The sequence below is a fragment of the Crocodylus siamensis genome, chromosome 4 (assembly GCF_052110815.1).
Source record: "Crocodylus siamensis isolate JL-2025a chromosome 4, ASM5211081v1, whole genome shotgun sequence".
Taxonomy (NCBI): domain Eukaryota; kingdom Metazoa; phylum Chordata; order Crocodylia; family Crocodylidae; genus Crocodylus; species Crocodylus siamensis.
In genome coordinates, this window is record NC_143398.1 from 107,118,250 (window position 1) to 107,144,482 (window position 26,233).

The 26,233-nt window shown below is 42.4% G+C and overlaps 1 protein-coding gene across 1 annotated transcript in view; it reads left to right on the forward strand.

Annotated features, from left to right (window-relative positions):
• The window catches only part of TMEM178B (transmembrane protein 178B), a 353,447-nt gene that overhangs the window by 317,753 nt on the left and 9,461 nt on the right, over window positions 1–26,233 (forward strand). The window lies entirely within an intron of this gene.

Here is a 26,233-nt window from a genome sequence, read left to right on the forward strand (position 1 = left end):
TCACAAAGATTGGTGGACAGGTGAATAATGATGGGGACAGGTCAGTTATACAGAGCAGAGTGATCTGAATCTCTTGGCAAACAAAATGGATTTTATATAGCTAAATGCAAGGTCATGCCTCCAGAAGCAAAGACTGCAAGTCATGTTCACAGGATTAGGGGCTGTATTTTGGGAAGCAGTGACTGAAAAGGGCTGAAGGGTCATGGTGAGTAACTGACTCACCGTGGTCTTCTAGTGCACTGCTCTGTTTAAAAGTGCTAACACTATCCTTAGCTATATAAATGGGAGTATTGAGTAGGAGGAAGCAGGTGATGTTATCTCTGCATGCAGACCATGACTAAAATAGTGCTTCTAGTTCTGGTATCTTCATTTTTAAGAGGAAGTTGTACGAGTGAAGAAGATTCAGAGAAGAGCCACAAGAATGAGTGGAGGGCTGGAATATGTGCCTCGAAAATGAAAGATTTAAGATTCTCATTTGATTTCACTAGTTGAAGAGAAGGTTAATGGCTATATTGATTTGTCTAGAAATATCTACACAAGGGCCACATCTACACAAGACACTGATAGTAGTGTCACGTGGCAGGAAGCGTGACGTGGCGCTACTACGCAGTAGTCTCAAGCCACTGCACTGTCAGTATTATGAAAAAGCTGTTTGTCAGCACTACTGCACAGTAACTCTGGTCACTGTTTATACAAGTACTAAATGACTGTGCAGTAACGACTGCACAGCCCGTGTCTCATCTAGACGTGGCCATGGAGAAGATATCTGATACTATGGAGATCTTTAATTGAACAGACAAAACAATATGCAAGATCCAGTGGCTGGAAAATGAAGGTAGACAGATCTGAAATAAGACATGCTAACTATTTTTATTTTACTGCCCATATTCTGTCAGGATATGTGATATTTGTTATTAACAGAGATACATCTGTAAGAAACTTCTTTCCAGCTTAGTCATGACATGGGTCATACTTACAAAAGGTTGTACGCCTTTCATGTGGTATGCTCTGTACCACACACTCTACCAGCTACTATCACATCTTCCCTGATTTTTTTTAATGACAGAAACACACGAAACAGCAGCTTAAAGCTCCTACCTCAGGCAAACTGCCAAATTAGTAAAAGACATGAAGAGAGACGTCTAGGTGGGAAGTCAGGGGATTAGACATGTGTAAATAACTACCACCTGAATGATTTCCTAACCTTGGGGTCACTTTATGTTCTCATACTAACTCATTTGGTGGAGGCCTTTTAACCACAAGGCATGAAGCCAGGAGGGTGCAGTGGTGCAGTTGCATCTCTAATCAGGCAGTGTTGAGGGAGTCCGTTGCTTTCATAGCAAGAAGTCAGTTGACTTCATGGCTCATTATAATCTATCTCAGAGATTCCCAAACTTTTTCTTATTGTGTACTCCCTTCCAGATTTACCAGCTGCCCACGTACCCTTACCAGTATACGTTTTATATTTTAACCTCTTAAATGCCAATTATTAGTATTAGAATGAAAATTAAATCCTCCATTACACAATTTCTCCTGCATACCCCCCCAGAGATGTGTTGCATACCCCCAGGGGTCCTCTTACCACAATTTGAGAACCCCTGATCGACCCAATTCCTTCTAAACTCTGCAATCTACAGGTGTTAATGACCCTTTCTCCTTTTTAATGGTTTTGATGTTCCACTAATCAAGCTATCTTTTCTTCTGTGTTTCTGCTGTCTGTTAGCTGCTCCTGGTAATGTAGCTTCTGTTTCATAGCCCCAAAGACTTGTAATAAAATCTAGCTAAAAACATTAACTCAGATGTGGAAATAACTTTCAGTGATGCACTGTCAAGATGCTCAAGAAGGCTCGACTTTGCTTTATGAATCTGAAAAAAAGAGATGTAAATTTAATTCTGATAACTACAGGACTAGTGGAACAACACCTTTTGATTATTTTTGCCTATTTTGTTGGGGTTTTATACATAATATATGATACAGCAAATTAATGCACATTCCAATAAAGAAGGTTATATTTGTTTTTGCTTCAGTCTTAAACAGAAGTATTTAGCCCTGGGCTCTTAATTTATTAGTAAAGCTTCTAGTTCCTTTATAACTGGAGAAAAATATGTGTTGTGATAAGGCATCACATTATCTGCACCCCCTTTTTCAAATCCTAGATCTGCCCATGTTAACCACTGAAGTGAATTGTTTCCTTTGAGTCTATTCCTGGTAGTTTTCCATTGACAGACAGGAAGCTATTAGTTCTACGAATATTTTGATTGTGCTCAAAAATCAGAGCACCAGTGTTCACTGCAGTTCTGTTTGGCTATCTTCCATTCCTACTTCAGAAGTGACCCTTGGGGGTGATTATAACCTACGACCCTTGAAGCCAAAGAAAGGATTCTTTGGTAGTCTAGCATCTATTATCTATTACAGGGGTGGGCAAAATGTGGCCCAGGGGCTGGATGTGGCCTGCCAGACCATTCTATCTGGCCCATGGGACCCCTAAAAAATGTAGAAAATTAATATTTATCTGCCCTGGCTGCCTGTCATGTGGCCCTCAATGGCTTGCCAAAACTCAGTAATCGGCCCTCCGCCTGAAATAATAGCCCGCCCCGATCTATTAGAAATTGAAAATTTTCTGCCCATAATGGGGTTTTACTTTGGGCATCCTAAGGGCATGTGTTGTTTTAATTTGTAAGGAAATAGCCCTTTAACTGCTTCTGGGTTAAATATTTTTGGTGAAGATGATTGTTCAATGTCTAGGGATGTTTTCCTTTTGACCATATTTCTCTCTAAACTTATGATCTTCATGAAGCATAATGCATGTGTGTGCTAAACAGACAATGCTACATCTGGATCCCATGAATCTAGCAAATTCTCTGTTTTTTACTGATTTCTTTTTGCCAGTCCATGAGAGTGTCCTTGATCTAACAAATTAGGAAAATCACCAAAATAAGTCATTTGTGAATTGTGGGCCATTATCTGTTATTAGCTCATCTGGATTCCCATGGCAAGCAGCCATGATCTACAATGTGTTATTACATTGTTATTCAATGTGTTTTGCTACAAGTTTAAAAAATCCTTTAATAATTCATTTTTCCTGCTTAGTTCAAATATATCTGTCAGAACAGGAATAATGAATAACTTGTGGTTGCTGGGATTATTTTACATTTGGCTTTTTGTATTTATTTTGGTTCTTACTTGGATACCCTATATTTGATGATAGCATTTGTCTAACCATAGAAGGATATTTAACCTCTTTTCTTGCACTTCAAAATTCCCAAATGGATATGACCACATCTTAGTTGGTGGTACTATGAGATAGTGTCCTTTGGACAGAATTGCATCACACACAGAAATGTCATCCTCGTAGTGTCATTAACTTTATAATATGGGAGCTGCAAGGGTTTTCCATTTACTAGAATCCAACCCTCAAGTTTTGCAAAAGGTGGTCATTTTGTGCTTCTCATCTGAAATAAAATCTCACCATTCTGGAAATGGGTAGCACGTAAATTATATTTACTTCAAGCTCCTCTTCTTGCGGTTTCTTGCTTTATCTTTGTATAAGTATTCTTCAAAGCCTGCATGCCATTAGAAGCTCCAGACTTGTCCTCAAGTTCAATACTTTTGCAATTGCATTAACATTTTCTGAAGCTTAGATGGAGACGGTTTGTGTCATGTGGCTTCCAATTGTATCTGCTTCATCTGATATCTGCCCATGATCATATTACTAAAATATTTTCCTCAAAACACACACACACACCTTGCCAGCATTTCCTTTCCAATCTGAGTGCAATCCTGTTGTGTTTTCAGTGTTATGAAAGTACATGACATAAGGTGATAACTTTGCAGATAGCTCAAGCCACATGAATTTTCATTGACTGAGATCTTTGGCTCTTTGTTAATAAGCATATCAGTTCTGCTGCTTCTCTGATGACTTTTTAAACATTTTCAAAGTTTTTTCTCCCATTCATCATTCTATGCCATTCCACAACATCCTCAGCCAAGATTCTGAGATTACATACTTGTAATATTAAGCATGAATTTGCATCAATATTTTAATATCCTCATGAATCTATGTGATACTCCTTGTTCTCTAAATTTTAATATTGCAGAATTACCTCCACCTTCCTTGCCTATAATTGAAATCTTTGGTTACTCAGTATGTGTCTTTTATAACTGAATTAACTCAGTCCATTCGGGCATCTCCTCCTGCTCAACTTGAGAATCTTTTCTTGTTATTCTGAAGAACATTTTGTCGTGTCTTGTTCTGGCACTCGTTATTTTTACCCTTGTTCAAAGGTTGGCAATAGTTACTTCCATTCCATGCAGACCTCAAAGATCTGGGTGGGTGGTGGGTGAAATCATGGTCTATCAAAGTCAATGGCAAACTTGGTGTTTTCATACCCATCAGATACTGAGACTACCCTACAAGGAAGTTGTTTACCATATATCTGCCATGATAAGTTGGAGTGCTTTGGAGGTGTAGTGTTTTACACTTAATATGTTGACTTTGACATGACATCTTCAGAGTTCTCAGGAGGTAGTGCTCATGTCAAGTGGCTGTACTCAGATCTATCTGTGTTCTTAAGTTGTTTGGTTTTATTAGACTGGCCATCCTGATAATTCACTTAGTTGTCATCTGTTCACTCAATGTCATCGCATGTAACCATCAGGTCAAGTTCCACTTTTATGTTTCAGCACTAATGTGATGCTATACAGTTTGTTGGAGTCCTGAGATCTATAGCAGGTTGAACTCTTACTTTTATCCCATTACCTTCAGCATCTCATTAAGATATGTTAGAATACCTTGTATTCTGGCCAGCAGACAACTTAGAAATTCATTTGATCATCAGCATGTACAGCTTACCCAGTCATTCAAGAGCTTTCCTCTTTCAGTGTTTCAGACTCAACTGGGTGGCAGCCCTTACATAGATATGCAAATACAGCTAACTTTGTGCTTACAATATAAAATAAGCTTGGTTTATTATTTTCACACAAGACAACTTGCTCATTTTTATGCAGGTTCTGATTTCATTGCACTCTATTTTGAAAGGCGCTTTTTGTTCATCTGTTTCCAGGGTCAAAAGCCATAGGCTGCAGAGCTTTTCTTTAAATGAATTAAGAGATCCAACAAAACATCTTATATCGTCATCATTGTGGCTTTGTCCTTCAGATGCAGATTAATGCTTTTTGCTTTTCTACCTGTATAATTTGGATGGAGAATACCACACTTCTACAAAAGTCTTTTTTATTGCATCCGTAACACAGTATCTCTTGTAGTAGGCCTGTTATCTCCACGTTTTATCCAAACACATCTGGTCTCTACCATGTGTTTATCCTTTTATTCTGTCCTATACCTTGCCCTTAAAATTAGATGCAGTTCTGTTTTTCTACTGCTTGCTAACACTTTCAATGGAGAAACAGAGATGCCACTAGCCTTGCAATTATTCCATATTCTTTGCAAAATCTACTTCTTTTCATAAGCTTGCTTTGAACCAGGTATACATTTTACCACCAATAACTGAGTTTCTAATTAATCTATTGGCAAATTATCCCAACTACTCAAAGGTTCCATAGTCACGTGATTCAGTTTTATTATAAGTGTCAATAAGATGATCTGCAGTCTCACCTGGCAGCAAATTTCTTGTCTTTGCCAAATGACAGTCCTGTCTGAAATATAGGGTTCTGGATATGCTTAAGTGACCTTAACTAGGAGTTTGAAGCCACTTCTTCCGTGTTTTAGAAGGTACTATAGTCCTTCTGTGGTTGTTTGTCTGCCACATGTAGCTCTGTAATGGATTGCTTTCAGTTTGATTTTTCTATACTAGCACTTGCTTCCAGAAAAACTTAGGAATGATTGGACCGCTTCTTCCAGTGATCTGTTAGTTAGAAGGAGTCTGGTTTCACTGCTTCCATTTTCGCCATAAATTTAGTTTCCTTCTGATACTACATCAGAGAGCTGTTATGAGACTGATTTTTTTTTCCTGCCTGGCCTATTCACATGACATGGGTCAGGGCTACAAAAGCTTTATATCCTTTTCACGTACCAGAGGTCAATAACCACTCTCTGCAATGGTTGCTGTTACAGTGGAGATAAGCAGAGAAGGAGGATGTGTGAAGGAAAAGAAAGTTAAAGACCAGTATGCAGGTTGCCACCACAATTCTGTGTTTTATTCTAGATATGCAAAGCAGGGATGTTTATTAAAGAAAAAAACAACCACTTATAATGTATGAGATGCTGCTCACATCTGCTTCTATATTCTGATCTGGGGGAAAAACAACTCTTCAGAAGCTTCTCTTGTTCCTTATGCTCTTCAAAATAATTTGTTTTACAGGTTTTATGACTTCCCTAAATTTGGGGGTTAGTAAATCCCTTCAACAAATTGTTTGATTAGAATCCCAGTCAGATAAAGGGATTAAGTGACCAACCACTTCAAAACAGAATAGCTTGCTCTTGTCCAAAACATGTGCATATTTGGTTTTCCTTTGCAAGGCTTCGGGGCGAACATACAGTACTGATTTATGTAATACTCTTTTTCAGTATATGTATATCAGTGCCAACCAACTTCTAAAAATTCACCGTTGCTTTTGAGAGCTCACTGATCAGGATGACCCTGAGGGAAGTAAATCACATTGAAAATAGGACCTTCAGAATAAACTGGATCATATACAGGAGGGAGAGTGCACCACTGCTTGTCAGTTTTGGTGGGTTATATATCAGCACTGTCTTGTGTATATCTGTTCTATTTTTTCACCTTGCACATGTGTATCCTCCTTTAACTCACAGATAGAGGCTTGCCTTTAAAGCGACAAAGGTTATGGATTATATTTTCTCTGTGCTGTGCATACATGCAATTAGATGCCAGCCACAGTGTCTGTATGTATGCAGCCTGGACTGTTACCAGCTGTCAAGTCATTTGTGTTTGGAATTTAACTTACTTTGAAAGTAGCATATGATGGTGCATATGATAGAGCCTTTATTCCACTTGACTGTGGGGCTCCCATCTCAACAAAAATAATCATTTTACTGCTGAATAATTTAACAAACAAAAATGTAATGATTTAGTGTAGCAGCCTGTGGCAAAGCTCTCTGATTGAAATCTCCTAGAAAGATATAAAGTACCTTGATAACAGTTGCCAAGAAGAAGGAAAGAGAAAAAAAGAGATGAGATAAAACTTGGTAAAGTTCACCTGTAGAGTATAAGGGCTAATAGGCTGGTAGGGATTTCTATTCTTCAGCAATTTTTTGTGTTTGTTGTGGTCTTGACCCATATTAATTCTCTTTACATTTTTATAGTGGACAAATCAGTAATTGCTATAAGGTTAAATTGCTTTTCATTAGGACATTGGATGGCCAAAGGACAAAGTTGTGGACATATTGAAATATATATATATATATATATATATAAAATTTAGGAAAGTTTATACAAAATCTTTTAATCCATTGCTGAGGAATGACAGATAATGCATACAGAGCTGTATCGTTTAAAACAGAAATACATCTGGAATCAGAAAATTGAAGTCTGGCATAACTACAATCTTCACTGAGAAGGGTGCCTTTCCTTAGCTTAGTTTGAGAAAGATGGGAGTATCAGAAAACTGCAGACTAGGCAGGCTTATTCCAAGTGTTCAGCATGCTATGAGATGGCTTGCATATATTTAGAGCTTAAAAAGTGTTTGTGTAATGACATCCTTGGAAGGTCACATCCCTAACTTCTATAGGCTACAAGAGGGAGGTGGAACATCACTTCGTATTTGCATGGGTCATAACCATTTTGAAAGGCCTGTGTAACAGGCATCAGTTTGATCTTACCTATAACCTCCTCCTGCCCTTTTATTTGGCCCCATTAATTTTGATTTTTTTTTCTTAGTTCATATTTTAAATTTTAAAAATAATCTAAGACCGTAAAAGGACACAGGCAGCTTGAATTGATTTAAGTTCCTGGACTGGCTGAAGCTGTTTAAGATTACCAAAAGTCATGCTTTCCTTAGAAAGTGTCCTGCAGTTTAAACTATAGTTAGAAAAGACAAAAAAGTTCCTGGTGACCTGACTGGGATACTTGTGGCAGGTTACCCTCATATCTTGGGACAGCTCTTTGAGCTCCAGGAATAGTTACATGCCCCTCAAGCCTTTAATCCAATGTTCTCCCTTCTCTGGAGGTTTAATTCCTTCAAAGTAACTAGCTGCTCCTCAAAAGACTTCCACTTTTAGATTCAGGGTTTTACAACCCTCCTTCTTAGGCTGTGCACCTCAGATCTTGGCATTTCCAGCTTGTAAGCTATACCCTCAAGCCTGAAGTTTTCCCAGCCTTCTCTGGGCTGTCCTTCTGGTTATATCCCTCTTAGCTTGTAAATGCTTTTATTTGGAGTCCTTCACAGCCCTGCTGTGTCTCCTGTCCTGGCCTCTCCAAGCCTATAAACCATTCATCCAATTCACAGCTTTGACAACTTTCTTTCATGGGTTGTGTTCTGGCCGGGTTCTTCCTCTTGAGCAGCTGTTCTCTCAGAGTGGCCTGGGACCCTCTTCTGAGTCATGCTCCAGTTATCTAAACACTCCCGTAATCCTTACCAGGTTAGTCTCCTAACCCCAAATGCATGTCTGGGCCACCAGGGAAAGAGGAGGTCTTGTCCTACCCACTCCACAAGGATCATAGTCCTGAGCTCTTAAAGGAACAATGGCTTGGGTTTCCCCCTACCTTCTTCTTTTCAGACATGCAATGTTCCTGTATCAAACCCTGCAGCCCCAGGGACTAGCACAGAGAGCTGGCATGGAAAGTTCCCACTTTATATAGGGGGTGCTGGGAATTAGGGTCACAAGTCAATGGGCTAAGGAGGGAGTCAAACATAGGCAAATAAATATTAACATTAAGGTACTTATACTTTGGATGTGGATAACAGTAAGTAAAGTGACAGTGTGGTGAAATCATCCAGGAACAGGTAACCAGTAGAAAACACTAACAGCTGAGAACATGAAACTCTCCCACAACTCCAGAGGGCTCCAAACCAGTCGCTGGTCCCATAAAATGCTTAATCGCCATCTTCCCTGGCTCCACATTTGAGCATACTGCTGCAGCTCACAGTCCTAGCTCTGCTGCTCCTTTTGACTCTCTGGCCACACATCTCCGTCTCTGCTGCATGACCTGTGCTCTGATGCTGCTCCTTCCGCTTCATCCTCCCTCCTGCCACCTTTCAAGAGTTGTAGTGCATGTTGCTGTTCATTCCTTCGGTCCCCTGGAGGCTTCTGAGAGTTGCAGTTTATACTACAGTTTCTTCTCCCAGTCCCCTCAAGTCTTCTGGGCATTGTAGTTCATGTTACAACTTTACAGACATTCAACATCACAGTACATTACATTCTTCTCTAAGTGACTAGGGTGGCTAGGATCTGGAACCAACTTCCTAGGGAAGTGGTCCTCACTCCTACCTTGGGTAAATTAAAAAAGAGGTTGGATGAACACCTGTCTGGGGTTGTGTGATCCCAGCGTGTACTCTGGCCAGTGGGGGGGGGGGGTCAGACTAAATTATCTATTTAGGTCCCTTCTGACCCCTAACTACTATGAAACTATGAAACTACTTTGGGGATGGGGGGGTTCCCAGCCTTCATCAGCCTTCCCTGAGCACATGGAATGCGTAGCTGGCCTCAAAAATTACCTCCCATGGTTTTAAAAGATCAGTACCCCTTTAACATTTTACTATAAGATTGTTTTAATCCGTACTTTAGTTTAAAATGCATCTGTGTACAAGAATGGAAAAGTATATTCAGTCAGCTTCTGGCCTTGAAGTGCTTGTTGGCCAGTTGGTCCTTTGTAGCTATTGAGTGGGAACCTATTTTATCTTTTTCACCCTAACAAAAAGATTACATAGGTACCATGCTCCTCCATTAAGACCCTTCCTCAGGTTTCTAGTGTCAATGCAAGAACAGTGGCTCAGTCTTAAGTTCTGAGTGCTTCACTACCCAGCTTCACTGTTGTATTTAAAACTTTTCTTGCATCTTTTAATTAATATTGGCTCCCATTTTAAAAAGGGAAGCAGCAACCTCTTTGAAAACAGAATGTGAACGATGACTGCCTGATCTTACTGCAGTATTTTCTATAAGCTGCTGGGCATCCTCCACTGAAATGCTGTGTGGTAGCCTCCCAGTCATGCTGCTCAAGAGGGATTATAACACATTTCTTTCCACTTCCTGCAGGATCAGTTCTCATGCGGGGGCCTGTGTTCTCTTTCTCACAGAAACATGCTGTTTCCATTAAATGCTTTTCTACAGTATATCAGAAATGTAGCCTACCCTTTATGCCAATAACAGACCCAGCACTTTAAAGTGGGGACCTAAGAGTTTATGTCTGCCTGGAAACTGGTGGGAGAGAAGAGAGGAAATAAAGCAGTTTTTTTAGGCCAATGCCAGTGGGGGGACTTAATGTTTTATACCAGAAGAGATGGATCAGTAGCAGCAGAATCCAGTGTCCATTTATTAGCATTTGAACTCCATGGAAACATTGTCAGCTGACTCAAAAGCCAGACTTCAAATATTTTCTTCCTGTGGCTCATCTCTGCCACTCCCAGACATGCACTCACACCCTGGAGAAAAAAGACCAATGCAAACAGTTCTGGCAACTTTGTACTGGATCACAAAAGAACACTGGCACTTGGGAGAAGCATGAAGCCTTTTCTGTGGTACAGAGATTTGACAGACTGGAGCACAAGACACAATAACTAAGTAGCGTGTATGTCTAGCTAGATAATGCACTGTTTTTCATTTTGCAGTTGGCTATAGATGTATTTGTTTGAGCCTGCCCTACTTTCCATGGAGAAGTCAGTTCATCCTAATTCTGCACCAAAAGTCATTTTCATACCATCAGGACAAGGGACACAAGGTTGACGTGATTTACTTAGACTTCAGTAAAGCCTTTGGTTCTGTTTCCCATGGGATTCTCTCAAACAAACTGGAGGGTGCTGGCCTGGACCAGTCTACAGTGAGATGGGTGGACAATTGGCTTACAGACCGCTCCCAGAAGGTGGTAATTGATGGGATGGCCTCATCCTGGAGGGCTGTCTCCAGTGGTGTCTCCCAGGGATCGGTGCTTGGATCCGTGCTCTTTAATATATTCATTAATGACTTGGATGAGGGAGCGGAGAGCTCAGTGATTAAGTATGCGGACAATACTAAGCTGTGGGGAAATGTGGACATACTGGAGGATAGGGTCAGGATCCAGGGTGACCTTGATAGACTGGATCATGGGTGAAACATGATTGGATGAGGTTTAACAGGGAGAAGTACAAGGTCCTTCACCTGGGTAGGAAGAACCCTCACCACAAATACACAATGGGTGGTGGTCCACTGGCTGGCACAGCACCTGAACGAGACCTGGGGGTCACAAGCAACTGGAAGATTAATATGAGCCATTAGTGTGATGAGGTTGCCAGGAAAGCAAATAAAACTCTAGTGTGCATTGGCTGCTGTGTGGCTTATAGATCTGTGCCCAGTTCTGGGCACTGCACTTCAAGAAGGACATGGATAAGCGTGAGAGGATACAAGGAAGGGCCACCTGTATGGTCACGGGCATGGAGGGTTGGCCCTATGAGGAGAGACTCCGGGAACTGGGCCTGTTCAGTCTGAGTAAGGGAAGGCTGAGGGGTGATTTGATAGCCACCTACAAGTACATCAGAGGTGAACACCAGGATCTAGGGGAGCAAGTCTTCAGGAAGGCACCTCAGGGGAGGACAAGGACCAATGGGCATAAGGTAATAGAGGGTAAATTCAGGATGGACCTAAGAAAGAACTTTCTCTCTGTAAGGGTCACCAGAATCAGGAACACACTCCCGGCAGAGATGTTGCAAACACACTCCTTGGAGGTGTTCAAGATGAGGCTGGACAGGCACCTCGTTGAGCTCATCTGAGCTGAATAACTTCCTGCCCATGGCAAGGGACCAGACTTGATGATCCTACAGGTTCCTTCTGGTACTGTGATTCTATTCATTCTACCCTTGCTTGTTTGTTTGCTTTCAAAGGAGGCCAAAAAAAATATTGGTTTCTAATTTTCCAATCTCAAATACTGCAGGCACTGGGAAAGATGCGGAACCAACATACCCATGCTGAAAATAGATAATGAGAATGAGAAAATAGATAATGTTTCGAGCTGCTCAAAATTTGAGCCTAGCTTTTGGTTCTGGAAAGAGTCCTGTGTAGCTACCTTCTGTTGAGAGGACAGTAGTTTTGCTGGGGATTTGACAAGAAGTGAATTGAGGCATAAACCAAAGGAACGGGAAAGACTCAGATAGGAACACAAAGAACTCTCCCATCCACAACACTGTGAAACAAGCTACATCATATTTTAAAATTCCATAGTTGTTCCTTCCCCTTGATAATGTCACCAACTTTTTGATCTGCTGCTGGCATCTGAATTTCAAGGGCATCATACTTCAAGGCCAGAGAAAGATGGTCAAACAGAACTTGCATTTATCTGAATTATTTATCCAGTCCTTTCAAATGCTTGTTATCAAACTGGGGTAAGGCAGTGCATGGGTAATGGAAGTCAGTATATGGCTGGCAAAACTGACAAGGTAAAAACAAGTCTATATGGTGAGAGAAAGAGTACAGAATGTGTATGGGTAACAGGGCTTGTTGTGATATACAGAGATTGAAACAAGGCTCAGACCTATCTCCCCCAACTCCCTTACAAAGTTTGACTTGGCTCTTCTCTGTGGACACGTGGAAGTTAGTCCTGTATAAGGTACTTGTATGGGGCTAGAAAGATATCGTGAAAAGGTGAAAGATGTAGTCCCTATGCCATGAAGAAAGAATTTCTTCTAACCCTGCTCAGCACCCTCAGCCCTTTAATAGGCAGCAGAGGCCAGAGTGTTGCTGTTTGCTGCTCTGTTCGTGTGAAATATACCATTTTTGTGGGTTTGCCTTGCCTTTTTTAGGCTTTATGTACAAGACAATTAAATGTTCTCTCTCAGGATAGACACAAAAACGATTACATTTCTAACTGGATGGCTTGGGAGAATGGTAAAGGGATTCAAACCTTTTGCATCAAGGGCTCCCAGTTCTCCTTCAATCCAAATCAGGAAGTGACTGAAAGTCATTATAACCAGACATCTGTTTGGTTGCCTGTGTGAAATGAGACAGTGGGTCTCAGTCCAGTTCCTAATGGACAGATGTCCAAATCATACAACAAACACCACCCCGCATGGTATCAGATGGCTTCTTTGATGGCATCTACAGTAGAGAGAATACAGATTGAATGGACATGGGGATAACTCTACCTTCTCATCCCTAGAAGTGGTCTCCTTAGAGTATGTTAAAGGTGCATTGGCAGGACAGAATGGATGAAGCCTGCGCTGCAGCTGTTCATGCTGCTTCTCTTCTTTAAATATAGAGAGGCCTTCCACCTCTGAGGCTGTCAGCATGACCACTTTCACTATTTCGGTATTCACTTTAAAAGAAAACCTAGTTAGACTTCCAGATAGGACTCTCTTTTTCAGATTAGAATGGTCCTGTTAAATCCATCATGGCACAGGAAAGAATTAATGGGGCTGCTAAGATCAAATGGAAAAGGTGCTGCAAGTTCCTTTACTGCTGTGGATGCAGCTCTGTGACAAGTCAAATCCTTTCTGTGATAACGATCAAATTAAACCAAGGTCTGTAATGGAGGTGCCTGCCAAGAATGTAGTGTGGCACCAATCACGCAGCCTGGTTAGATTGCAGTTCTGAGATATAATGGAATGGCAGCCTCGTGACTGATACTGGGGGGGAAAAAAGCAATAAATAGCATCAGGCAACAATGATGGGATAGTTTCAAGTAGTCACTGGCAGAGGCACAATGAAGTACTTCAGCACACTGGGCAGAGCGGATGGGGTGGCAGGGATGGTTGCTGGAGAGCAGCAGCAGTGAGGTATTACCTGCTATGGCTAGGGCTCCCCTCCCTCACTCAGCGCTGCTGCTGCTGCTGCAGTGTTGGGATGGGCTCTGGCTGCTGCAGCTGGAGGGTGGTCCAGGTGCAGCAGCCCCTGGCATCACCAGTCTGGTATCTCCCTCTAAATCTACAGCTGGGGCTACTGCCCCTCCCAGTAGATATGTCACTGGTCACTGGGTTCAGTACTACATAGAACAAAATAAAACCCGCCTACAATTCCTTCCCATCTTCCTTTCTGAATAGTCTGGGCAGTCAGGCAAGCAGGGATGGAATTAATTCACAGTCATTCCACCAAGGAGTTGTTTAATTCTGACCCTAACCACCACAACATATATTGCCAGCACACCAGTAGAATACTAATTAGCTCCCTACTGCAACCATATTTTGGCCACATGTGAGTAGGTGGTTGCAAGGCTGTGGGATGTCATTTTAGCCTAAAGGTCGTTGTGTTACTGTTGGACTGTCTTGGAGTGAGGTGATTACCTTCCTCACTGTTATCAAAGTGCTGTTTAATCCATGAATTGCTCTCAGGCTTTGAGCAGCTCCTAGTGTTTTCAGTTGCCATCTCTTGAATACAGTAGGGCCATAGCTTATCAAAAGTGTTGTCCCTGCTTTGTGCACAAAAATACAAGATTGTGAAGAATACACATTTATGGTATTGTACATATGCATGGGCGGGTCCAGGATATTTAAAAAGGGTATATGGGAGTTGTGACTGGTACCACCAGGGTGCCTGCAACCCCTCTGCCAGCCTCCCAACCCCCGCTGGAGTGGGCAGACCACACCATGGGGACTTTTGTAATTCCCAAATCAAGTAAGAACCTCTCTCCACAACCCTTGGCACCCCTAATTACTCTTCTGTGGTCAGAAGTACCTCCCCTCCTCTCTTCTTTGTGTTTGTGCCACAGGAGCAAGTAATACACATATAGGGCCAGCCCCCATCCTGGTGTAATGTGACCACTAGCTCCATGTAATACCCTGTTTTCCTGAGACTGAGGCCCTGGCCCAGCAGGGTATGCAGTTATCATGCAGGATACACACTTCTCTGGTGCAATACTCCACTACAGCTTGTACAGTTAGACATCAGCACACAGGCCCTGCTGCTGGAATAATACACACAAGGATGCACAGTTATGGGGTTTTGCTGTGGATGCCTCTGGTGCATTGTTAAACATGAGGCCAAAGGCCAAATGAAGGCAGCACCCAGGCTGTGGATATATGACACCATAACAATATTACTATGCTCCCTGCTGTTTACTTTGGTTCTTAGTTTTAAAAAAAGTGAAAAAGTGTATTCAATTCCAACCCAGGTGGGTTTATGGTCTCATAATGACACGGCATGGTGTCTTCGCTAGCCAATCAGACTGCTTCTTCCATCCGAGTCTTTTTATAAAAGCAAATTTAAAGTAAACCTTTTGCTATTCTGCAACCTGCCTGTTAGCTGATGATGATGCGACGGTGTATAATTAAACAATAATTTATATTCTGTGGAAGTATGCACAGAGCAATAAAATGCTCTTGAGAGCCGTGTGCTGCTGAGGCGTTTAATCCATGCACAGAAGGAGTTTACTGCAAAGCTGCTCCCTCAGAAAGGAGTTTGTCATCATTGAGCTAGGAGAGAATTTATTTTTATTCTTTAATAATTTCATATGATTGTGATATAATTTAACTAGTTAATGGAACATTCTCTGTTCCAGAAGCTGGGCTCATTTAATTTGTTTGTTTGCTTCCTGTCCCTTGAAAACAATAAAAGCAAGTAGGATAAAGAAATGCTGAAAATGATGGAGAGTCTCTTGTGATATGGACTTTTAAATACGGCTCTGTAATAAAAAACATATGATGACAAGTAAACAAATAGCATGCCATCCAAAGGAATTAGTAGCCACAAATAACTACAACTAAGAACAACTGGGTGCAAACCCACAAAAAACACTTAAAAATAGAACTCATATTTCACTGAAAATAGCTGTTGCTAAAGGGACACTATCATCTTAAATTTTGTCCCTCTGTGTTTCAGTTCTTACTTTCCAAGTAACACCTAACATTTCTCTAAATGCAAGAGATCACAGAAAAAAAAATCCCCTCTGCTTTTTCAGTTTGTATATTTTGTACCTTTTATATTACTGTCAGTGAGTTGTTTTCACTGTTAGGTGCTGTGTGTATCTCTCAATCAGGCATAAAAGAGATGTTTTTTAAAACAGGAGAATATTCTGATTGTAGAGCCACAGAAATTGGGAGAGGGTCTCAGAGGCAAGTATAGTACTGGAACCCGTTTTTAAATAATTTTTTTTAACATTAACTAGACTGGTCTAATGGATGCTCTCCCTTTAAGGTGACAGAACCAAGCTAAATAATATTTTGGCTTTTCATTTTTACCGATGGTCTCAGCTTACAAGTAATAATTTTCCAGTGAGTGGAAAAGGAATAGCCTGCTTAGGCCTTACACAGTGGGTGCAGTACATAGTAATGAGGCGTGACTGGGGCCACAAAACCAAACTGGCTCTCAGAGAAACACCTGAGACTATAAAACCAGCGTCTTGGTAATGAGAATGCAGGCAAGCACTTAAGAAAGCAAACCTTCACTTGCAGTGTTTTTTTTAAAGGCTGGTGGTTCTTGCTCATTAGTGCCCTTGTAACATTTTTCCAGGTTTACTAATACTGGGAGCTAAGATAGCAATTATGGGATACATAGCTACTAAAATAGCATTGCAACAAGATGACTTAGGACAGAACTGGTGTGAGGGAAACCATGCCAAACCAACTTCATTTCCTTCTTTGACAGGATAACTAGTGTGGTGGATGAGGGGAGTGTGGTCAACATAGTACACCTGGACTTTTGACATAGTCCCACACGCCATAAGCAAGCTGGAGAAGTGCGGGCTAGATGCAATTCCCATTAAGTGGATATGTAATTGGTGAAATAACCACAAGCAGAGAATACCTATTAGTGGATCAATGTCAGATTGGCAGGAGGTCTCAAGTTGGGTTTCATGGGCCTGTACTGGGTTCATTGCTGTTTAACATTTAGATTAATGATTTGGATGCAGAGATAGAGACTATAAGAAACATATTTGCAGGCAAACTAAAACAGGAAGGGATTGTGATTCTTTGGGAGGGATTGTGATTCCTTTGGAAAATAGGACTGAAATTCAAAAGGACCTTTATTAATCTGAGAACTGGGCTAGAAACCACCAAATGAAATTCTACGTAGTCAAAGGTAAGGTAGTGTACATAGGAAAGAAAATCCAAATGTACAAATGTAGAACAGGGGGTAACACGGATGGCAGTAGTGCTGCAGAAAAGTGGTTATGGCAGTCACAAACTCAATAGCAGCAGTTAGCAGTATGATCCCATCACTAAAAAAAGCAAATGCAATTTGGGTTGCTTAGTTTACCAATGTATATAAGATATAGGTAGTGATAGTAACACTCTACTCAGTGGTAGGTAGACCTTAGCTGGAAGGCTCCCTCCCGTTTTGGGCACCATTTTGAGACTGTTGAGAAACTGGAGAGGATTCCAAAGACGATAAAGGGATTGAAGTGCAAGCCATTAAAGAAACTAGGTATGTTTCATTTGGAGAAAAAGGAGATTGAGGAGGGAACATGATAGTAGTTTTTAGGCTGGCTGAAAGAAGATTTAGAAACATAGATCTCCTTCACTATAGGCAGCAGAGCAAACACTACTGAGTTTAAAATGCAAGAGAGCAGATGTAGAGTAAATCCCAGGACAACTTTCTAACTATCTGTGCAGTAGCACAATGAAACAAGCTGCCTTAGGAGGCTGTGAAACTTTCTTCCTTGGTGGTTTTCAAGAAGAGGCTGAACAGGCATCTATCTGAGATGGCTTAGGAAAAGCAAATCCTATCCCCATGCAGTGAATTGGACTAGATCACTGGTTCCCAATCTGTGGTGCGGGTACCACCCGTGGTACGCTGACAACTGTCAGTGTTCACAAATTTATTATAATTACATGTCAAAAATTTGCTGGTGGTACTTAAGGTTGTACATTTTAAATGGGTGGTGTGCAATCTGTCAGAGTTTGGGCCACTGGACTAGATGATCTTTAAGGCCCCTTTCAACCTTACAAGTCTTTCATAAAATCCCTTGAGCCTCATCAGCATAAGAAAATTTCTTGTGCTTAGTTCAGCCAAGTATGACCAACTGCCTTGCAAACAGTTCTCTAGTGTAAACAAAGCCTTAAAAGCTTTCTGTTTCTGAGCTTGCTGATTCATGCCATCAGTATTCATAGCCTCCTTGGCCACCAAGAAGAAGAATAGGGGTTTTTTGGTGCAGGGTCTGGATTATGAAACTGCACTGTAGAATGATAATTAAAAAAACCCCCACTTCCTACCTACATAGCCTTACAATCCTGCTTAATACATAAAGACATAGCCCTACCACCCTGTTTAATACTATCATGCTTAAAAATGGTGGTACCTAACTCAGCCTACTCCTAAGGTGGTTTCACAACTACCATGTTCACAGCTCACCTGAGGATCTTCTCTGCAGCTCTGGCCAGGTTAAACAGCCTGAAGACATACCAAGGTGGGCATCCCAGGTGCTGTCACTAGCTACAAGACACAAGCTTCTAGTGACCATGACTAAGACGAAGAGTCCCATTGTGCTAGTCATTGTCTATAACAAAAAGAGGGCCACTGCCTTAAATAGCATATAATCTAAGTAGAAGAGACCATAAGTGGATAAAAAGAAACAAGCAGGAGGTACACCAGATAATGGTCAGGTTGTTACAGTTAACTTGTCACAGGGGTTTAACCTCTTCAAATCAGCAGGACAGCCATTTCCAAGATCAAATCAGAGGAAGTGAAGCTATTTAATCAGGAGTAGTGATTAGATTTCCAACACAGCAGTTTCTGTGGTGTATACATGACCTTACCTGAAACTAGTTCTCTCACCTAACTGAAGCGTTTTGCAGCAGAATGTGAATCTCCTTTATTATAAACCATTGCTATGGCTTTATTGATGTTTCATGTACAAAAAGTATATCCCAGTTTGGATTTCTCTGTCCTCAACAAATTGAATTTAGTATGTTGCTCTGCCATCCCCTACTGGAGGAGTCAGTGTTTCTCTCCCCAACCCTGCTCAGATACCAGCACATCCCTCGTGGATTGTTATTACTGCCTGTCATTCATATTCTGCCTGCCAATTCCATGGGGAGGAAAGCTAAACCTCAGCCCATCTGTATTCAGTTCTGATTATCCCAGAGCTGCAGAAAATGTTTTTGACAAACAAATAAAAAGTCTATATTGCCACTGCTGTCCTGGGACACTGGCTCATTAGCAAATGTGGAAGGGAAGTACATGACTGATTGCAAGGACCCATTGGTGAAATTCTTTAGGATTTCATTTTTTATGGGGCAGCATGGGTTTCAGTGAGCTGCTCATGAAATGTAACCACTACAGAGACCCTGAAGTGCAATTTCTGTTCAGCAGGACTGTAGTATGGGCAAGAGTAGATAAGCTTTCTCACACCATCCCACAGATATGTCTAACCTCAGCTTAGAAAGATCACTTCAGTCTCTGTGCCCATTCAGACCTTGAGCCTCCTGCTGACTGCCACCGATTGTGCCAGTTGGGAGGATGGTATTTTGTGCTAGGGCCATCATGTCACTCTGTCTAGGATTGCAATCCCCAGCTCATTATGTTCAGCCCACCATGTAGCTGTGAGAGGCTAACAGCCTTCACTCAGCATCAGCAGCCCCGGTCCTTCTCACGGGGAGAGGCCAGATTAACAGGACGTGGGGTGCTTCCTACTTCTTCCAGCTGAATGCAAACAATATGTGGGATTTGCATAACATACAGGAAGGTTTCCCTAGCTTGTATGAGGTGAATTTTGTCATGTGTGTAATTGACAGTCATAAATAGTGAGATCATACTGGGGATGCTGGTAGATAAATATTTATAGGAGATACCACCCCAAAAAGGTAGAGAAGAGCTAGGGCTGGGAACACAACATGAGCAAATCGCTGTGCGTGTTACTCCTCATTTATCAGCTTGGTTAAAATACAGACTCAAGGCTGGGGGATGGGATCAGCATTTCTTAAAGTAGTTCTACATTTGAGATTGGCACTCTTCTCCGTCTTTGTAACTTTCATCTCATTACTATTTGTGGTAGACAGCCTCAGCCAAAATCAGAGTCATAGATTCAGCCTGGGCACCCTATCAAGACAGAGTAAGCAGCTGGCCTTCTCTGGAGCAGCTTTTACTCATGGTGCACAAGACAAAGTATAGGAGAAAGGGAGTACATGAAGCCTGAAGTTACTTCCTTCCCTTTGGTATTGAGCAAACACAGCTTCAATTTAGCCAACAGGTTCCCTTCCTACCTCCCCTCACAATCTTATGTTTCTAATGGAGCTGAAACGATCACATTCTTTTTAGCAAAGGACACTCAAGCCATTTTCTAACCACAGCCCGTTGAGCTTGACTTACAGCACAGCAGCACTGCTAGACTTCTCTCTCATCTCATGATATAAAAGCTATAGTGGCCCATCACACAGGGACTATTGGATTCTTTCCCACACAATCTCATGTTACCAGGATAATCCATTTGGCAGAGCACCACTGGGAGGAGGGCTGAGATTTCAAATCAGACAAGTGCTTTGATTTCAGAGACAAGAGGCAGGGAGTCATCCTGCTGACTTCTGAGAGGGAAGCCTTCTACTCCTAAAACATCTTCTGCTGTTGATTTTGCAATGACATGAAATTACTCTAAAGAGGATGCCACATTGTGGGGCCTCACTATAAAGTGTTTCCAAAGTCACTGAAACTGAGAGGTTGCCAGTAGGGGTGTGTGAAGCTTCGGTCACTGATTCAGTTTGGAGAAGATTAGGCTCTATTCAGAGGCTGAATCACCAAATTCAAATCGGGAGACCAAACGAAAACCTTCGAATCAATTCAGAAAAGATTCAGAAAAAGATTCAGAGATTCGGAAGGCAGTCTTTCAGGGGAGCAGAAACTGAGAGGAGGGAGGGGGAGCAGGGGGGGAAAAGATTGACATTGGTAGCTGGCCAGCAACTGAGGGACCTGGACCGCTTCAGCCTCCGCAAGAGAAGGCTGAGAGGTGATCTTGTGGCCACCTACAAATTCATTGGGGGGATGCAGCAAGGGATCAGAGATGCTCTGTTTACCAGGGTGCCTCTTGGGGTAGTGGTCACAAACTGAAAGGGTTTCCAAGGGAGGTGGTGCTCTCCCCTACCTTGGGGGTCTTTAAGAGAAGGCTGGATAGGCATCTGGCTGGAGTCATCTGACCCCTGCACTCTTACCTGCCTAGGCCAGGGGTCAGACCTGATGGTCTGTTGAGGTCCCTTCCAACCCTAGCATGTATGAATCTCTCTCTTGCTTTCTCTGGGTGCATCTACATGTGCAATTAGGGTGAAGCAATAAACTCTGGGGCAGTTTGCACGAGAGTTAACTGCTCTTGGGTGCAGCATCTACATGTGTGCCCAGGACAGCAGCACTTTGAGCTGAGGTGGAGCAGGTCCAGGCTGGCAGGGAGCACCAGGGTCAGCCCTGGGCTCTGGGTGGTGGCTTAGGCCAATGAAGAAACTGGCAGGGCCATCTATATGTAGTCAGCATCTACACATGCATTTCAGTGCAGTTATTTACTCCTCTGTAGGATACTACTGTCCCCAACAGTACTATCTTATGGTGGAGATAATAAGTTTACTGCGCCCTACTACCAGGGGACATGTAGACTGTTATGCTTTAGTGAGGAGCTAATTAGTCCACCCCACAGCAAAGCACACATGTATATGCACCTACTGATATGAAAAATCAATCCCCAGCCATTCGCCTGACCATTTGTAAGGTGTTTCTAGAGGTCAAAACGACACCAGGAGTGAATCTGATAGGCCTGCAGGCAACAGCAAGGTTGGCGTTACACAATACAGACACAAATAAGCCTGGACCATCTTCTATCACGGACTGAAGTGCATATTGAACGACCAAGCGTCTAAAGATGTTTGCTGGCAGGTGGCTCTGGTATGCAGTTGGCTCTGGTATGCTGGCAGGTGGCCATGGGCCTTTTCTAGAGAGAAGCCATATATATCATGATGATATATAGTGTTTGATGTGTGCATAGAAGGTGCTTCATTATTCTGCAGAAGAAATACATGGGATCAGGATTATGTGCAGGAACCCACACAATAATGTATTTTGCTGCAGAAGCATATTGAAGATCTTTGATCTTTGTTGGTTTTCTTTTAGTGTCAGAGCAGCTACAGTTTCTGAACATTTCTTCCTTCCAAGAGGCCTGTGAATCCTCCAGCAGCTAGCTTTATCTTAGTGCAGGAGTTGGCAACATATGGCCTGCAAAGCCACTGAATTGGCCTGCAGGAAAGGGGCTTCAGCAACATGTCGATGGTGAGATTTTTAGCTTGCACCTGTACCAAGGCTGAGCAGCGAGGAGCTGCACCAGGGTCAGATGGCTAGGAGCTGCACCCAGACCACAGCTAGAGAGTGGAGAGAAGTGGCAGCTGTAGCCGAGTTGGAACATGGCCCACCTCAGGCCTGACCTGCGTTGTTCCAGCCCACAGCTCTGAAAGGTTGCTGGTTCCTGGCATCAGGGGGTGCTTACACAAGTGCAGGCAGCCTGTTGAGGAGGCACTCTAACTCATGGCACTTTACACAGATTCAATGGGCATTCACCTGTCAGGTGGCAGGGGGAGGCTTGGAGCCTGTCTGCACTGGCCCAGGCTGGTAGGCAGGGCTGCTTCAGCAGCCTCCCCCAGCCCTGTCCATACCCCATCCCCTCACCTGGCAGCTGTCAGCAGTGGATGGGAGGGGGAGGGAGGAGGGACAGAGCCCCTCCTGCAGCACATGGTCCTCTCAGCTACCCCCGCTGGGGTCTTAGGAAACACCCAAAATTAACCCTCGCAAGGAACCTGTGCATGGGTTCCCTAAGGCATTCTGCCTTAGAGCACCCCTGTCTGATACTTCAGTAGATGAGAGCTAAGTTTTTGTGCAATAAGCCATTTTAAAAGTGCTCTGCAGCTGTGAGCATTTGTTATGTTATAGCTATAGAGAGCTTTCAGGGGACACAGCACATGAAAAATGTAACTTATGTAAATGCCCATGGTTAAATTTTATGGGTCCAAACTCAAAAGAGACCAATGCTTTCTTACACCAAGGTCTCCGGCCATGTTTGCCTCTTTTAAATATGCAAAGAGGTGTAAAGGGTCAAGGTGCAAATGAAAAGCAGTCTCAAAGGACCTGGAAAGGAAACAATTGATCACCTTTCATTTTAATTTCTTCTGTGTACTTCCTGATAAAGGAAAGCATCCAGTGTTGTGCTCACAGCACTCCACTTCATTTGTTTGACACAGCCCAGAGCACACACTGATATGCAGTACTTGGACAGTGTTTAGAAATGCAAGGCAGTAAGTACTCAGATGTGGGTAGAAAGCAAAGAGAGGAAAGATTATTCCTTATAAAAGGGGTCCCCTATTACCTCAACCTCTGAATAAAAGGGTTTTTTCCACCTCTGATGAATGCGGCATATCTTTACTGCTGTCACACAGATAAAGGACGTACCTGTAGTAAATGCAAAGATGAGAGAAAACTTCCAGAATTTTGAAACAACCAGATGTTGCTGCAGCTGCTGCTGCTGCTGTAACTAGAAGCCCCAGCTGAGACTGGGGCCACACTGGACTAGGCACAGTACAAACACATGGTAAGAGGATCTATTCCTCAAACAACAACTTAGGGTGCCTATACACGTGCTCTGACACACTTTACTTAGACTCAGTTAATTGAGTCTTCTGGTGTGTTCCAATTAGAAAGCTCCAGTATGCTGCAGTGTCACATGTATTCGACACCTTGCATTTCAAAATAGCAGCAGGGGTGCTTTAACTAAAATTTGTTGAATGAGCTTTAATTAAAGTGCCCCCATGGCCCTTTTGAAACATAGGACGCTGAATACATGCGATGCTGCTGTGTTTTAATTGGAGCATTTCTCTGGGAGCTGCTCCCCACCCCAGAGCATGTATATAGACACACCTAGGGATGTCTAACAAGGCAAATGACGTAGTGAAGGAGAAATAGGTAGAGAGAGACAGTGACTTGCCGAAGGTCAGTAATGTTGATGGGATTTTTATGGAGGTTGGTATTATCATATTCCTAAAATTGGAAGGTGGAATACAGTCCTACACCTCTGTGCCGGCAGTGCTTTTTGGTACCTTTGTTCCCAAACGTCTAGCTGACCTGTGACATCCCAAAAGAATTGTGCCCTAGCATAATTTTGCATACGCCTTGCAAATGTTCAAAATTCACTTCCATTTAATGACAGTTAAAACTGACAATGAGGACGAGGGGAGGAGGAAAAGGAGGTACAGAAGTAGAAGGTGGAGAAGAGAAGGAGTAGTAAGAGAAGATAATTAAAAGGGTAAGGAGAAGAGAGAATGGAACACAGTAATGAAAATAGCATAGCCCTGACAGTGCCTTGGAGGAAGTAGGGAGGAAATACAGATCACTGGCTCTACTCTGATTTTGGTAATTATCTCTTGGGAGAGGTGCTAAGATTCTGTAGTGATCTATTATAAGAACATATTGTAAACAGATAGATTACACAGTACCTGTGAAGTTTCAAGAGAGTTTTGGCAAAGTTGCGGTCAGATATCAAAATTAGGTTCAAGGTAGGCTAAGCATCAAGCTCAACTGAAATGAGATTAGTGTCTTTCTATAACACTTAGCACCCACCAGGGATGCACACACAATCTTCACAGCGTCATGCAGAAGCAAGTAAGTATTATTATTCCCTTTATGCAGATGGAAACCTGAGGTTGTAAATGTCAGTGGTTACCCTGATATTGCAAACAGATCAGGTTCAGGGCTGGAGCCTGGCAGAGGATGGGAGTTCTGGTACAACAAGGATTTCAAAGTGTGGTCTGGTTCAGAAGTGGAATGTTAACATTTTGAAATTTCTTTGACACAAAATTCTAAAGGGCAGGTCATTTCAATTGATTTGAAATATTTCAGTCAGACAAAACTAAATGATTTCAAGCTCTCCTTTTTATTATGTTTTATTTTATACTACCCAATATAATGTGAAGTTAAAAAATGAAATATGAAGTCACTTAAAAATGAAAAATCCAAACATTTTAAAATGTCAAAACACAAAGTTTTCACATGATCAGAACTTTTTCTCTTAATTTTCTCTTCCTAAACAAGATTCCAGTGAAACTGACCTAATTTTTTTAAGTCTTTTCATTTTGACAGAGCTGCATATTTCAGGGGCAGGCAATTATTTCAGATGGAGGGCCACTTAACAAGTTTTGGCAAGTTGTTGAGGGCCACATGAGTAGCCCCACTCCTTGACAGGTGCCTCACCCCCTGGCTGCCATCTTGTGACTGGAAGTCCCGCCCCCTAACTTCTGACCTTTGCCACCAGAAGTCTCCCTCCTTGCCCCCGGAAATACTCCTTTCAGGAAGGGGTTTGCCATCTCAGAACCAGAAAAATACCAAATTATATTCTAAAAAGCAAACATCTAATACATTAATTAATTTGATTTCAAAAAATATTTTTGTCCTGGTTTACATGTGTTTGTATAGTGTACATAGAGGTGATTGCATGTAAAAATTTAAAATGAAGTTTCTCGTCCTCATATATTGTGGGAGGAGTGGGTATAGGTTTGTGGGGCTGTGGATGTGTGGCTTTGTGGGGTGAGGGAGCATGTGGGTATGTGTGTGGATATGTGGAGTGTGGGAGTCTGCACGTATGGCAGTGTGAGGTGGGGTGTGACTGCATGTGTGTGGTAGGGTGTGCACTCACCCTACAAACACGCACACACACACACCCTGGGGTACCAGCACAGGCCTGTGCTCCTGTGGTCCGATGATGCAGCTTGGAGCCACATGGTGCTGGAGCAGTGCAGGGCCAGGAAGACAAGGAAATGGCTGGGGGTGGGATGGGGCTGGGCTGCTGCATCCTGCTGCTGGCTCCCCCTGGGTCCTACTCCCCCTGTCTCCTGTTGTCATTGACAGGCAGCCAGGAGCAGATAAATATTAATTTTCTAAATTTTTTAGGGACCCTACAGGCCAGATAGAATGGCCTGGCAGGCTGGATGCAGCCCACGGGCCATATTTTGCCCACCCCTGGCATATTCTGACAGAAAATGGTTCTATTAAAGTTTCTCCCAACCAGCATCAGTCAGGACCAAAACTAAAATCCAGAGATTACTGCGACCCAATCCTCTCCAAAATGCTAGGTCACATCTCTTTATGTGTCAGTTCCTTTCACTGTCAGATTTGTAGTCATTACCTCATTGTCCTGTTTCTTTATCACACAACTGGAGAGCAATACTTTTATATTTCTAACCTTTCTT